Genomic DNA, 15,620 nt, shown 5'->3' on the forward strand with positions numbered 1-15,620 from the left:
CAATACAAGTAAGAACAATAAAATATATAGGTATATATATACGCGTATATGTATAGATGAAGAAAAAGAAAAACAGATTTACCTATAAATTGTTGAACATAAGTATCTAATGTTTGTTGCTTTTGTTTTAGTACATATACATATATATTCAGTAATCTGGAACAAAGAAAAATATAATAATAATAAGGAAGTGAAATAAAATAATGAAATTAAAAGATTTATATGCACACAGTTGCCAAATGTTACAGTGCGTATTTTTATGAATGAAAAATTGCTCGTGATGAAGTATTTGGCTGCCTTGCCAGTAGATACTGTTTGAGATTCTTTTTAAATAGCTTATGGCTGTTGATGGATGTTAGGGAGGTAACGTAAAGTAAGTGCTATGTTCCACTATGCAGTTTGAAACTATGGAATATGTTTCAGAACATTTGTTATTTTGTTTTGATGCGCCGACGTCACCTGCCTCATCCTGGAATCGAGGTGTACTCAGTTCTCACTGTATCTGAAACTTTTAAGTAAATAACATGAACGTCCGGAAGGTGAAGAAGGGGGAAACCAAGCCCCCCTGGAAAATGAATGCCCACCCAAAAAGTATATATTTCAGACATAATTTAATTTCAGTCATAATAATTTGTTAATTATTACAAAGGCGTTGAATATTATAACGTCAGACTGAAGCAGTGTTTTTTTGAGGGAACATCACTATTATAGGGGAAAGTATGTCTCCTTTACCCCTCCCTGGAAAAATCCTGCGGACGTCATGGTAAATAAATAAATGATGCGAGAATGAAAGCTGCTGTCGGTCGCAAACTTCAAGACCCTTAAACTGGGTCATCCACACAGAAATGGAATTCTTGGCGTGAGGTGACATTGCCGCCTGGCTGCTTATTTTAATGAATTCCGCCGGACAATTTGGAGGACGCAAATGTAAGGTAATTTTCTCCTAACGAGGGCCTGGATTGCTTGTTACTTTCCAAATTGCTTTCCAGGCGGTCAGCCATAACGCAATTATGTAAAACGGGCAGACTCTGCAGAAATATGAAAAAAACGTAGTGAGGTTCCACCATTCTCTCACCACCAAAACACACGCGTGCGTAAGTAAATATGGCCTTTCTCATATGTATGTACTACAGTTAGTACGTAAATAGTGTACCGTAATCATTTTCAACATCATTCTTCCATCATTCACGGATCATTGGACAGAATCTTCCTAACATGTTTTTTCCGGCCACTATATTCCTTCCATGATCGTTGGGAGGGGTCAAACTGGTCCGTAGACCCCCCTGAATTCATTTCAAGTTACAAAAAAAGCTATGCTTGTTATTTATATAGTTAATAACATAATAGAGTTCAGTTAGTTAGCATTCCAAAAGAATAACGCAAGTAGAAAATGGCTGAGTTCAAAAGAAGTTAGTGTAAAAAAGGTTATGTTTTTATATTCTACTACCGAATCCAAAGAATAATGGTTAAATATTTTCCAAATTTCCAAAAAAAGTGAGATTTTATGTAAGACGTCACGCAATGTAAGCATTATGATCAACATTTCCCCAAAGTGTGTAAAAATTTAAAATGTATAGAATTTATATTAATGAGAAAACAGTCGTGTTCACTTATTTGATACATCTAAGTCTCCTGAAGTTTATAATAATAATAAAATGGATTTATTTTTATTCGTTTATAATAGTTATTATTGTATATAATAATAAGATATACCATAATAATAGTTATTGTTTCTATTTTTTAAATCATTTGTCATTTTTCATTGTTTCTTTTTAACTGAACCTTATTCAAGTATTTTAAAAACTGTCATAGATTTTCGTTGTTTCAATGAAACTGAATATTGTTCAATCATTTTTAAACCATTGCATAATCTTCCTTTGTTTCTTTTGAACTGAACCTTATTCAAGTATTTTAAAAATGGTCATAGATTTCCATTGTTTCAATGAAACTGAATATTGTTCAATCATTTTTAAACCATTGCATAATCTTCCTTTGTTTCTTTTGAACTGAACCTTATTCAAGTACAACCTTAGTGACAATGAAGTTCGACCAGTCACAAATATAGGAGTGCGTTGTGAAAGAAGAACACATGTATATGCTGAACATATTTTATTCAGCAGGCTACATGGAACAAAGGAAAACATAAATTTCCGCTGCAACGCAGCAATGTATGGTGTCCACACAAAATAAAACATTTTCGTCCATCTACACGTGACATTGAAGTTCGACCACTGTTAGAGGGGATCCTGTTTACCATGATGTGACGCTGCCCCGTCGGCGAATAACTGTGGCAATGCGTCGGGGCATGCTGCGGACGAGTCGTTCAAGGTATTCCACATCGATGCGGTGCCATTCCTCCTGCAGGCAGGCGATAAGAGCAGCCACTGTCGTGGGTCCCCTCTGTTGCACACGTCGCTTAAGAACACGCCACACATTCTCAATGGGCGAGAGGTCGGGACTCGATGGTGGCCATGGCAGAGTTCGCACGTGATGGCGAGTCAAACATTCTCTTGTCAGCAGCGCTGTATGAGGCCTGGCATTGTCGTGTCGAAAGATGAGACGCCACCTGTGGAACATTTACCTTCGCACTGTGGGAAGATGCCGCTCCAGTATGCGTGTATAGGCGTGTGCATTCACGATGCCCTTACAGACGTGTAGTGGGCCAACCCCAGATGCCGTCATGTCCCCATACCATCACTGACGCAGGTTTCTGTACCCGACGTGCATAACATTTTGCTTCATTCTTCTCCTCCTTCCGACAAACGACCGTTTTCCGTATTTTCCCGTACACAACATTGAAAATGGATTCGTCCGTCCACAAAACCCTGTTCCACTGCCGAAATGTCCATCCCCGGTACATTCGTGCCCACCGTAGTCGATTGCCTTTGTTCAACATGGAAAGGAAGGGTTTACGTTTCGCCTTGTACACTCGGTAACCGCATCGCTGTAGGTAACGGCGAATGGTTCTGGTTGACACTTCAATGTGAAAGCGTTCTCGAGTCCACAGTCGTAATTCGGCCACAGAAACATGATTGTTGGTCTGGATATAGCGCCTAAATATCCGTAGGTCACGCACGCTCAGCAGGCGTTTTCGACCGGGGGCCTTACCTGGCTCTGTAGTACCCGTATTTTGGTGGTGTGTGATGATGCAGTGGACGGTTGACTTGGGTAAGTTCAGTTGGCGCCTTATTTCCCGTTCACTGAGTCCATCCCGTTGCAACTCCACCACTCTTCTCCTCACGGTGTTATCAATAGGTTTGCCCCTGGCCATGGTGATGATGCACTGCGGTTCCTCGGTGCGCAGCACGCGCTTATATAAGGCGGACTCCCTTATCGTGTCCGTGACGTCATGCTTCCGTCGAATGCGCCACTATCTGGAATTTTTCCGTATGGGTCTGGTGCCTGGTCGAAGTTCAATGTCACGCGTATAGTTCCCCGTTTTCGTTCTTTACGTGACCTTGGGTGCAACATGCTGGGATCACGATTCTTGATTGCTCACACGCCTCCTCTTACACACATGCGTCACTTCTGCCGGTCACCCATTCCACCGCCTATGCCTCTGTGCATTTAATCACGTATTCCTTTCTGGTCGAACTTCATTGTCACCAAGGTTGTATTTTAACACTTGCAGTGCTAACCAAGTATATATACGGTGTTCACGAACTTCTCTAGTGTGCGGAACACTTATACAGTGTAATTAGAGGTATTCCTTGAAAGGGGTTAAAGTAGAGGCAATTTGCAATAAATTTGACCATAATGTGTGACGGTGTGGCTCTCATAGCGCGCTAGGACGATAGGGGACCCGGGTTCGAATTCGACATGGGCATGGGTGTTATTTGTGAGTCTCTCTTCATCAATTTCATTTTTCATCTTATCAATTTCATAAAAGCGACGCCAAATATAAAAAATCAAAGCAAATTATATGAACAGCCTGATCTCCTGCAAGAGAAAGAAATTCAAGCGACGCTCATGTCGGCGGATGCTACTCTAACCCCCACCCTCCTTTTGGCACCGCCACTGATATCGCGGGAACAATCAGGCTTAGAAGCTGCTTTCTCTTTTGAAGAATCCTTTGATGGCTTTCTATCCCCTCCAGCCAGCCAACTTTCAGAATTCGATCCCGGTATATCCTTCCAGCAACGATTGGAGGCAACTTCTAAGAACTGGGGAAAGAGAGGAAATTCGATACGTTGAAATAGATCCCAGCGCTCTCGACCGGAAATGGCGAAAACACTCAACCTGTTCTCATTAAATCTCTTTCCCTCTTCAATCTTCCACATCCACGAAGCCTTGTTATCGTTGTCCCAATTCCGCTCAAAACCCCAGAATTCGGATTTGATGATAAATCTTTATCGCGTTTCGAGCAAATGGCCGTTTTATTTCGAGTCGAGAACCATCTGTCACCGTTTCGTCAACTGTTTGCTAACTTGTCGTCTTGGAGGTACAGCAATGGTAAAAAGTTTTCGATCGCTCCGTCGTCAGGACTGACAACGTGCACGGTAGAAAGGCCGGTCCTTGATTCTTTGATTTGGTTTATTTTCATGGGCGTCGCAAGAAATTTTCCTAGGGGAGGGGGGTCGAATCGAAGATGTCGAGGACGCCCCTTCCCTTTAAGAATATTCTGATACAGACCAGTGGCATATGCAGAAGTTTGTCAAAGAGGGGTTCATTTTTAAAATTATTGCATTATCAGTATTTTAAATTGTGTTATCATTATTATTATTATTATTACTACTACTACAGTAGTACTACTACTACTACAGTAGTAGTAGCAGTGGCAGCTTTAGCATCCAATAAGTTTTTTATATGAATTATATAGTACTTGTTACAAAAAAGATGACATAATAGTTACTTCGAACATTAGTAGTAGTAGCAGCAGCAAACGCAGTACTTTCAAATTATGAAAGTTACAAATTAACAAAGTTTCAGTGTTGCAAATTATGAAAGTTTCTTACTAAATTCGATACCATTTTTAAACAATGATGGAAAATGAGATGAAATAAAGTGCTTTGTTTATAAATTGCCATAAATTGAAGAAAAGTAGACGCAAATTTCCAGGGGAGTCGACCGACAGTTTCGGGCCCCCTGCCGACACCCATCTTTATTTTACTTCGCTTTTCTCCCACATTTGGCTAATTACGAAGATGAGGATGAGTGATGATATGATGAAAGTTATGAAGCGACACTCACGAGGAACACCCATGCCCAAGCCAGGATTCAAACCCGGAACCCCTGGCGTCGTAGCGCGATGTGCTAATCCAGGCTGCGAAATCATTGAAAACTGGTGGGGGGGGAAAGTTCTGAATCTACAAACCCCCTCCCCAACATGTGTATTATTAAAAGTAAAAAAAAACTGAATTAAAAATATATTATTATTATTATTAATTATATAAACGGAATTAATTTGTTATTTTTATACATATCAGATATTGCAAAGCAGCTAAGTAATTCCTTTAGTAACTGGTTAAAGATGTTAATAAATTATGAAATAGTTGAAGTGGTTTTATTATGTGTAAGCTTTTGTTTATAAGTCAATTACATTTCATAGTTATTATTGTTTTGCATTGTTGCTTTACTTTTATTGTGCGTATTGATGTAGATTTGTTAACGATCTCTTGAGAGAGAATGCATTAATTACTCACAACTACACTAATTTGTGCGTGTTTTCGATATTATTCTTAGTAAAGTATATTTCAAATTAAAAGTAATTGCTTATCGTTTGTTTGTTATAACAAAAAACCCCGCCGGAAATTTTTGGTGTGGGGGGATTTTTGAGGCCAACATAGTTGGTGGGGGAAATATCCCCCTGACTCCCCTGTGCTGATCACTTCGCCACGGAGGTCAAGTATAACATGGAAATTGTCAGTGGCTGTAACACCTGTTACTGGAAGCCAGATACAGGGAACACTTCACCCCGGAAGATTTGCAGCTTTTCACACGCCGCCTTCGCATCCTGGTCATCGCAGTATCGCGCGAGTGGAAGGTTGCCGCCTACAACGACACAGTTTGCGCGATTCCGGGAATCACAATCCAGGAGCCGCCTCCGCCTCCTCCGGTCTACCGCCAGACGCCGGCTCCCCGAGGTCGCAGGGGGGCTCGTGGCCCCTTTCGTGCAACCAAAACGGAAACTAACGCGACGTAGCTTACCGCTCCGTCCAATCGCCCCGCGTCTTCTCCCAGAGGAGCAGCCGCCACAGCCTCGCCAGCCTCCCGACCCGGATCCACGGATCATCTTTGACCGCCTGATGCTTTCCCAGCATACCCACGACGCTGGCGACGATGGAGATGACGAAAGCGATGAGAACCACCCGGAACAACAACCTGGCCAACCCGCGGAACGAGAACACGACGATGACGACGCCAGTCTGGCTCCACCGGTCGTACACAGACTTCGCCTTCACCCAGAAGCGCTCCCAACATGGACCTTCACACCCCCCGGATCCTTTGGTGCTCCGCCACTAGTGCATACACCTCCCAGGGAATGCCCACTCCGGGCACGGCGAACACACCCGGCCTTTCTTCCGGCTATCCGTTCCATGGTACATGCGGGAATATTGGAAGAATGTGATTCTGTTCGGAACTCTTTCGCTCTCCACGCGGTCCCGAAACAGAATTCAACAGTGCCACGTTTAATTTACGATTGCAGTGAATGGACCGCTTACTACCCGAAACTCCCGTTTTACCTTCCAACAGTGTACGCGCTGCAGGACACCTTACAACCGGAGGATCACCTCGTGAAACTGTACTTAGTAGACGGGTTCTAGCACGTTGACGTGGCCCCTGTGTTAGCGCAATATTTCGGATTTCGATGTGCATGTTCCTTTTTCCGCTTTCGGAAATTACCTATGGGGTGGACGTGGAGCCCCTTCCACATGCAAAGGTTGGCACAACAGTTCTTTCAGAAATGGACCACGGAAACGGTGCATATTTGGGTATACTATGATGACATTCTTATTGCAGGCCCCCCTGAGGACTTAGTGCGAGTGGTGACCGAAATATGTGCTTCAAGTGCTAAAGTGAATATTGGGAAAAGTGTTCTCTCCCCGGTGTGAGCTCTCACGTATCTTGGCCTGGACTTGAACTTAGATACAAACTGCATTTCCGCCCCGGACAAATACTTACACATTGTTCGCTCCGTGCCTCATCAAATTGTGCATCTGCGGCGTATTCGTCAGGCCTTGGCAGGCTATGTGGCCTGGGCGGGCCCCATCCTGAATCTCTCCCTTTGCGTGGCCTATGCCCTGTTACAATCGAACCCAGACCTCTGGACCTGGGCCCTACAAAGACTCCGCCTAGCTCGCAACACGCCTCAACCGGTCTTTCGACCACCGGTGTCCTACCGCATGGTTTACTCAGATGCCACTCCGACATCCATCGCCGCGGTTTGGGACAACAACGACATCCTTTTCCAGATGTTACAATTACCGGAGGAAATTGTGTATTACTATGAGTTTCTGGCAGCGTTGGGGGCACTTTTGTATTCTTTTCCCCAACCTGTTATTCTTTATGTAGACAATATTGCTGTTTATTTTGCGCTAAGACGCCATGTATGCCATGTACCACAGTTGCTGCCTTTGGCAGATTTTGTATTCAGAAAATGTACCTATTTGTGTATTTTTGTATATTCTGAACTTAATAAAGCAGATGGCCCATCGCGTGGCTCATCTGATCTGATCCATTGTTACAAACTAACGAGGCTCTGGCGTCTTGACTCACAGCCAGTCTTATCCTCGGTGCGACTTGTTTTGTCTTGTTCATGTGATTGTCCCTTCCATTTCATTCCCATCATTGCGATCAACCAAAAATGGCAGAAAAGCGACGTAAAATAAAGTACATACAAATAGTTTCCCAAAGTTCGTTTTTCAGACCAATTATGTACAGGCAAGCTAATAGGGACTGAACCTACAGTTTATGTAAAGTGGTGCAATGTATTTTCACTGAAGATCTAACACCACGTCCGGCCAAGGAAGACGAAACAACCTCGAAAGGACGATTCCAAACGCGAGAGGGGAAGCAGGGAGAAGCAAGCACTCGCCAAACTACTGCGTGGTATTTCGCTTGTGTTTATTACCGCTTGCTGTGTTGGGTTTGTGATTTGAGATGGCTCTTACAATTCAAGAAACCGTTTCGAAGTGAAATATAGAAAATTCGGACGTTTTGGTCCCTGTTAGACATTCTACAAAACGCCCTCGTTATACTAGAAAATGTCACAAACCATTCAGTTACTACATTTATATTTATAATACTATATAAAATAACACTATTATTAGTGAATACTATCCTGATTAATGCTGTGTACATTTGTGCTAATTATAATATTTACTAAGGATATCAGTTTATTTGAATGATCTAAAACAAAGCTACTGGTTTACAAACAAGTTTATCTACTAATGTGACGTCATGAATACTGTCCTGATATGTTCTGTTTGCTGATATAGTATATGAATGGCTTTAATTTCGTTCTGAACCCTTAACATAATTCGTAAACACCTCTCTATGTATTTTGGCGGCGATATTACTGCGCTGAAACATCATTGTTGTTTCCACAGTAGACGATTTTCAAGGAACCCGCTTCCTGGCCAAAGTGCCGTCAGCCCTATTTACCCACTGAACACGTCCGGTTGGCGCATGCGCACTTCCGTCCATGGTCTCGGCTAAGGCAGCCAGACAGTACAAATTGTGTTTTCGTTTCTCAAACTATGTATCGAAGAGAGATGCAGAGCCGAATCTGTAAAAGTTATACTTTTCCATCTCTCCACTTCTAACCAACGATCCGACCATACATGGACAATGTAGCATTCCACTCATGATAAAGGCTTTGTCCTTTCATCGAGAAGTAAGAACAAAGGTTATGGAATGAGTATAAAACATCCTGCAAGGTCAAACTCGCTCTCAGTTGGCATTAAGAATTCGTAAGGTATAAGTGAGTGCGGGATCGTAATAGTTCGAGACACCTCAGTAGGTTGCACCTCGAACCAAGGACACTAAATGGATTAATAGCATCTCGGTCGGATGAAGTGTGACTCGGTCATTAACTTGTGGATCGTTGGAGTCACAAGGGAGGTTTCAATTTTATAGCTTGATTTGGCCTATTTCTCTCCACACTTACCCATACCCGACCGCGATGAAGATCCATGTAAAGTCCTGGGTTCGAGGTGCAACTTACTGGGGCGTCTTAAGTTATTCGACGCCTCGAACTTCCACGACCCCGCACCCACTATACTTGACGAATTCTTATTATTAGGGAGCGGAAGTTGATGACCTAAAAAATATATGTATATGACCTATAGAATGTCCTAAAAAATGGGGAAAATGACGTAAAAATGCAAAGAATGACCATTAAATTTGTGAGTTTCAGGTTAAGAATTTAAATGAAAAGGAAATTGAACAAACAAAAAAAAGCATGCACATTCATTTAAAATATGCAACGAGGATTTCCAATGGAAACAACCGAATAATTTTACTAAAACAATTTAATGAAAAAGTCGTATACACTGAATCAAGAATATTATCAAAATGAAAGAAGTGACAAAATATGACGAAACAATACACCGAATATTGCGAAAAATGACTGAAAAATGCCGAAAATCGGGGTAAATATCCTAAAACCTGAAAATTGACAAAAAATACAAAAAAAAAAATCACTTTAAAATTACCTTTTTTGGATTCTAGACCAAGTGTAATATTGTGTGTATCTAATGGGCATCGTGCCCGAGATGTCAGAAAAAAAATGACATTTCATCAACTTCCTCTCTCTACTTATTAACAACTGAGAGTGAGTTTTACCATGCGGGAAATTTTATACTGTTTTACATATCCTTCGTTTCTGGCCCCTCAACGAGAGGTTAACGCCTCTGTCTTCCTCGGAAAGTCCCCAGAGGAAGTGAGGCTAGGATTACGTACGAAGCGGAATGCAGCCACACGAATGAACCTATTCTCTTTATGGACTGCAGCATTGTCGATGAATGGTCGGGTCGTTGGTCAGAAGTGGAGAGGTGGAAAAGTAGAGCTTTTACAGATTCTGCTCTGCATCACTCTTCACTCATATCTTCATAATTTAGAAGCATAAACTTTTAATATGCAAATGATTTAGAAAAGACCTCCGTGTAGCACAGCGCGCGCCGCAACCGAATTGCGCACACTTTAGATCCAGAATTGCGCACAAATCTCACAGACCTGTTTTGCGCACAGATTTTGATCGAACGTTGCCACTTTGATAGCTTTAAAGTCTGTGCGCAAAACTGTTTTTTTTTCTTTAGACAAGAAGAGAGAGAGAAATTAGAAATAAAATAGTAAATCTCTTAAGGATTAAATAAAAAATATAATTTGACCAGTAAATGTAGCAAGTCAAGATACAATTTTCATACCAATTTACTCAAACTCAAAAGTTAGGTTAGGTTAGGTTAGGGTAATGACTGCAAAACAAACACTTCTGTCAATCGAAGCTCGTGACCTTTGGTATAAATACGGAGATACATCGGCCATGATATTCTAGTCCACCAATTAGGTTCATCCTCTATGCGTATGTAATGCTACCCTTCCAGCAAAAACACGCGTAAGTCCACACGCACACACAAACACAACAGAAGTGAGAACGGCTTGAGAACATTTTACATCTACAACATCGCCTCATTTTTTGTGCGCAATCCTGTACATTGTGACAGCTTGTCAACTGCTTATCAGATACCACTGATAAAACCGGAAAAGTGTGCGCAATCCGGCTGTAGCCCAGAGCGCGATACGACGTCAGGGATCCCGGGTTCGAATCCCGCCCCGGGCGTGCGTGTTCTTGGATAGTGTCCCTTCATCAATTAAATCAAATCATCGATCATCCTCATCGTCGCGATTAGCCACACGTGGCGAAGCAAAATAAACCAAGTATGAAACGTACGTACGTGTACTTGTCTTCTCCCTTATGGCATTTGAATTGACGGGCACAATTTGCCAGCAGCTTGAATGACGAAAGAAATTCTTACTGCTGGATAAAATTTAGTGTTATTAGAGCATTTTAAATTTGTTGAGAGGCATTACATTCACTTGTTTGATTCTTTAACATCAGTATGAAATGTTAAAATAAAAACACTGCATATTATGTTATTACTTTAAAATATTATTCTGATTCAAAACACACTAACCGCCTGACGAATTCCCGTTGAAAGCAGCCAATGTCCACGTAAGAAGCCAGCACCGAATGACATTCTAGAGTACAACGCACATAAATTTGACGTTGCGTAGATACCAATTTTTGTTTCGTCTCTCTCTCTCTCTCTTAGTATCACGTGTTCTACATTGCTCGAAAACCTTCGCTATTGTTGCCATATTGTCATTTCATTCCTGGACACACTCGCGCAAGCATCATTGAAAATAATTGAATAGCGCTCCAGCTTGCGGTTCACACCGTTCGGCAGGGACGGTAATGTGGCAATATAGCACGGCGTAGTGGTTGCTTCTTTTATGCAGTGCATGTTCATTGGCTAGCTAGTAACTAGTGTTGCCAACTGTAATAATGAAGCACTATTTCTGTCGCGGAAGGGGAAAGGCAGGTAAAATGACGGTGAGTTTTGTTGGATTGGAAGCACCATATTTTTATTTTATACTAAGTATTTTACCGGTTTGACGTTGTGTACGTGTATTGCGTGTGCGTTTGTTAATTAACGTTAAATTCCATAATGCCTCCAGTTCTGTCAAAGTTGAAATCAAAACCCTTGCATAGCCAAGCTCGGGAAATTCTAAGCAACGTGCACGAGTTTATGAAGGAGGAAGCCAGTAAAGGTGTTAGCATCCCAATACAGCATTTTGGCAAGAGAGCAGCGGCTGCGACTGGAGTTCCTGAACGGACAATCAAGGCTATCATGAACGAAAGACAATCTCTTGAGATATCAGAAGGCCCCTCCACATCATTCCACACTCCCGGGAAAGAACGACAAAGACCATCGACCAAATAGTCAGTGGACGCTTTCGATGATCCGTACGCGCATATACGACTACGCTCTGCGTGAAAATGAAGTGCCGACATTGAAAAAATTGCATATCAAATTACAGGCGGACATACATTTTGCGGGAAGTCAAGAGTGTTTGCGACGTTTGCTGCGAAAGATGGGATATAGGTGCTGCTTAATGCGATGCATATTGTTTTCTGTGTTAAAATTGCCATGCTTTGATGGGTGACCAAGTTCATAGCAGGGCCGGCGGAAGGGGAGGGCGAACCGTGCCACCGCGCAGACGGCAAATTTTCAGAGCGGCAAAATCTGAAGAGAAGAAAAAAATAAGCCTATTGAAAACTGTGGTCGAGCGAGATATTCTTTTGCGCTTAATAGTATTGAAATAGCATAAGAAGTCTCATAATTTATTTTATATTTTCATGTTTTACTTAGGAATATATTGATTTTCAATTTCCCGTTGCTGCGTAATGACCGGGGGGGGGGGGGTCGAAATTGAGCGGCATCTACCGCCACCGCCCAGGGAGGCAAAATGACTAGCGCCAGCCCTGGTTCATAGCAAAAGAAAAAGCCGCGCAACTTATCGTCTAGTGGCAGTATATGTACGTGTTATTGTTGTGGAAGCCGGCATCGTTTGTAAATGTAGAACAAAGGCAACCGACTTTCGCCGATCAGAGAGAGGAAATAATAATACTGCTTGAGGAGGAGTGTTGTGGTCCAATTGTCGCGGTTTAACACGTTGGCATGTTGTTATCTGCCGTTGCAGTTCCGTACCAGTGTATACGGGTTTTGGAAGTGAACAGTTAGAACGCCACCAGTGCATTAATGCAATGAAAAATAATATTTTTTTATTTTGTTTGAAATCACTCAAATAAGGATTCGTATGAAGAAGTCTTCTTTGCAGCATTTTTGGTAATTTTACGTATGTGTTAGTTCATATTTTGCGAATTTTTAGTCCATATGTATGTAGCTACATATAAAGCCACTTGTTAGTACATATTAATCCTAGTCCTGGTATAATGCATGACGTACGTAACAGCTGTGCATCGGCGCACTGCAGCGATTTTTCTATCTGCTCCATTAGCAACACTGCTTCTTTAGTTCTGTCGCGCATCGCACGGCAGAAATATCTGTGCTGGACTCTACTACCCGAAGCAATCAACGTTTTTCTACCTGAAGCCTCCGTCCACAGCAAGTACGACAATTGTAAGCAAAGCCACGTGTCCTGGAAGTGATCCTATTGGTGATTTCGTCAGCAGCTGTTCCACATGAACAGTCGTTAAATCTATGGACGAGTTGAGCTGACACTAAACCAATGAGCAAGCTCAGAAGCTCACGTGCTTTCTTTAAAACTGACTTTGTTCTTTGTCTGGACGGAGAGTATGTTATGCCTCATGAAGCGTTCTTCGTTCCTCAGACTGCCCAACCTGTTCAATGCTTTCCCGACACCTAGACATTTTGCTACTTGAAATGTGTCTTGGAAGGATCTTTTATTGGCGTAACATTGTGGGGGCAAGGTAGGGGCACTTGCACCCCACCAAATATTTAGGTTATTAAATCTAAAAGTTTGATACTTTTGTCAACCTCCTTGGGCCTCACGAGCAAAAGTATTGAAGATTATTTTTACGATTTCGCTAATTTAACAGTTATTTATGAAAATAGTCTTGGTCGCGATTTTTATGGGATGGAAAACTTGTTGATTCTGCCCCTCCTCCAAAGTTAGGTTCCAAGTTACGCCCATTATCATAATTTTTACGGAAGATTTCAAATCGAAGCGACATGCGACAAATGATAAGCAACACGTTTACCTTTACTTGAAAACGAACCTTCGGAAATAATATAGCCTTCCGTACTGAAGCGATAAGACAAGCTGCACATGTCGCTTACGTGACACTAGTACTGGGCCGGTTTCTCAATAGCGTGCAACGTGTCGCCTCAGTCTGTTGCTCGCGCATGCGCAGTGAAAGCTTTCATATACACTGGATGGCCTGTGCCGCTTGTCTCTCATCACTACGGTGTGAAATACATGTGCTGCGCGCTACTTATCGATTGTCGCCTGTCCCTTCGGTCTGATAGCTGCCTAATTCTCTTTTCGTACTAACTTTATGTAATTCTTCTCCCTGTTGTTGTATTCTCAAATGTCGCCGCGTTAAAATAAAAAATAGCTAAGTCGCTTTTAGCTAATCGCGAAGATGAGGAGGAATGATGATATGATGAAATTCATGAAGGGACACTCGCAAAGTACATCCATGCCCAGGCTGGGATTCGAACCCGGAACACCTGACGTCGTAGCGCGCTGTGCTAAGGCCTGACAAGTTAAGTTCCGATATGTGCAGATCGCTGCGGAGCACTTCCTATTACGTCATCCTCCCCACCACTCTTCTACGTACTGGTCTGACCTTGAGAGTACGAGTGGTGCCAACTCAGCAAAATTAAGCTAAAACAAATATGACAAATGATTTTTACTGTGTGAATTGTCAGTGCCAGCTTATATCAGTTTATCAGTGGTTCATTTGATTTAATCTGGTCTTTGAAAATGCGTGCCGTGCGCGGATCATACACTGTAGTATTACGCACGGGCGTTAAGGTTTATAACCGAAACTTCTGGGCGAATGACTTCATTTTCTGATTGCGACAGTGGCCTGTTTTTTTGTTTTTTTTTAAAGCCGAGGGGGTTGGGTTTCTTTTATTTATCGTACAACAATCACTACGAGAAAGCAATCTGATAACACGCTTGCCTGTGTTATTTTTTAAAGCATTGAAATGTTCTTGCTCTTTACTCTTGGCTGCATATTTTTGAAACGCAAAAATTAAATCATGCCAGGTCCAACGAAATCCACAAATTGCTCTGGAAAGCCCCTTAGAGGACAGGCTAGATAAATTGTTTACAATGTTGCAACATATTTGCGAAATCAGAAGGAGTTACAAAAACTTAAAGAATTGGATTGGATTGATTTGTTGTTTTAAGTCCACTTTATGCACAAAAAGGCTAATCGGAACTGGACCTACAGTTTAAAGTGGGATCCGAACCATTATGTGCCTCCACCGGGAATCGAACCCGGGACCCCTTGATTACAAGGCGACGACGCTACCACTGCGTCATAGGGGAGGCCAAGTTTTAAAAGAAGGAAAAGAGTCGTCGGCGAAAGGTGAGCTGAATTTCTGTACTCCGACAGGTAGAAAACAGGCCAGGAAAAAGGGAATACAAATTTCGTTAAAAATCCTCACACCATTCGCTCCCTCCAGGTTGCAACACTGCGAACCAACGTCGCTGCGGAGAATGGAGTGGGGAAATGTGGTGCGAGATGCGCAACGGCTATTTGCAGCGTCTTGTTTTTAAACTTGTCAAGTTATAACAACTCTGCCAGGTTGTATTTTCTTAATGCTGTGCTAAATAAAATAAAAATAATATTAGTTAGATATATGTCAATCCTGATTGTGTGCGCGCCCGTAAACGTATGTGTAAGTAGAGAGAGAACCTTTCACTTCATGAGAGGTGACTATTATCGAAATTAATAACGAAATAAACAAAATGCCAACACCAGATGTAACAATTAAAAACAAATTTAAAAGGCCTTACAGTTATATGTCCTAAAATACAAAATAACAATATTACAGAACCTACGTATCATTATACACCATTATACACTATAAATGGACATTTTTAATTTGAAACAAAAT

At 42.0% G+C, this 15,620-nt stretch overlaps 1 protein-coding gene across 1 annotated transcript in view; it reads right to left on the minus strand.

Annotated features, from left to right (window-relative positions):
• Positions 1–15,620, minus strand: part of LOC145979778 (diacylglycerol kinase eta) — a 359,862-nt gene that overhangs the window by 131,740 nt on the left and 212,502 nt on the right. The window lies entirely within an intron of this gene.

Source organism: Lepisma saccharinum, chromosome 26, assembly GCF_977018435.1.
Source record: "Lepisma saccharinum chromosome 26, izLepSacc3.1, whole genome shotgun sequence".
NCBI classification, from domain to species: domain Eukaryota; kingdom Metazoa; phylum Arthropoda; class Insecta; order Zygentoma; family Lepismatidae; genus Lepisma; species Lepisma saccharinum.